This window comes from Canis lupus, chromosome 22, assembly GCF_011100685.1.
Source record: "Canis lupus familiaris isolate Mischka breed German Shepherd chromosome 22, alternate assembly UU_Cfam_GSD_1.0, whole genome shotgun sequence".
NCBI lineage: Eukaryota > Metazoa > Chordata > Mammalia > Carnivora > Canidae > Canis > Canis lupus.
In genome coordinates, this window is record NC_049243.1 from 17,085,926 (window position 1) to 17,087,476 (window position 1,551).

Sequence of the window (1,551 nt, forward strand, 5' to 3'; positions counted from 1 at the left end):
TTCTAGCCTGCAGAGATATTAGCAGAAACTGGAGCCTCCTTAGCCCACAAGATGGAAACTGTGTTGAGAATGACAGAGCACCTACCTGGGAGGGATATGGTCTCCTGACACCATGAAGCCACTGTTTATCCTCAGTCTGTTATGGGAAAGAATTCTCCATTTGTATCTTTTTTAAGCCAGAACTATTTTGTACTTTGCTACAGGAGCAAAACTAGTATTCTAATTAATATATCTAGGAAAAGTTAAGAGAAATTTAAAAGATACATTATTGGAGAACTTGGAAGATATCCGTGACAATCTGGGCTGAGGGAATGGTCTCTGGCAACTCTGTGAGGGATTTCAGACTAAAGTCTCTTTAAGTATAAATATCCTTTAATTAGGGAAAAATGTGAACTTTGAAACTAAAAATGTATTCTATTACGGGTTACTCTATCTCTGTATATAACAAGACCATGCAAACTGAAATATACTGCAGAATTCTAAATAGCTAAATCCTTAGATACTGTAATTGATATCTATCTTCAGGGAAATGGAAAGATAAGATTTAACCTCACAGCTAAAGAAGAAGGCTGTTCTTTAGTCCTCAAGGGAGGCAGGGACATAGGTGATAGCTGGGGAGACTCATCAGGACTTCTGAAGCATTTGCTCTCAGCCTATAACAAGTTAGTGTGGAGTGTGTGTTATGTGTAGGAATGCAGGCACATGTGTGTGTGTATGGAGGGGGGGTGTTCAGTTCATTTCCAATTTATGTGTTTAATTTGTATGAATAAATAAAATGGAAAATGCTGTTCATCAAAGCAGAAGAGGGAATGAATTATTAATGTTTTGTTTTCTTTCTGCTTTTCCAGTCTTTCTTCCTCTTGTTCTCTAATCTGCTCATGGTGTGTAGGCAGCTGGCTGCATCACACGGCCATGGACTGTATGTCTGTCATTGTTCTGGTGAGCCAATAGGGTACAGTGGAAAACCCTTGCATTAAACTTGATTTCAAGTTTTCAAATAGCTACATTCTATTTTTGATTTGGGGCAAAGATTTAATTTGCTTAGACCTCAACTCCTCATCAATAAAATGAAGATGGTATCAATATGCCATGCCTGTTTCAAGCCAGAATACATTCTGAAGTTAAAAAACATTGGTTTGAATCTTGATTTTACCACTATCTAGTCATATATTCTTTTTTTTTTTTTTTTTAGTCATATATTCTTAAGGATATAAGCAAAATTTCTGGGCCTTGTCATTCCCATCTGGCAAAATGATACTAAATGCACATACATGACAGAATATTTATTAATATTAAATGAATTAATGGAGGTGAAAATGTATAGAATAAGCCCTCACATTAGTGAACCCTTAAAAAAAGTTGATTTAATTAATTTATCATCACTAAGACTGTATAGAATATCAAATAATAATGAGAAGGCATTTTATAATTTAAAAGCAATATACAACTATTATAGGGATGGTATATTCCTAAATAGCTACCTTTCTTTGAAAGATTACCTCTCCATTTATCATTTAGAGGATGCATCTTCTTAATGCACAGTTGTTATTA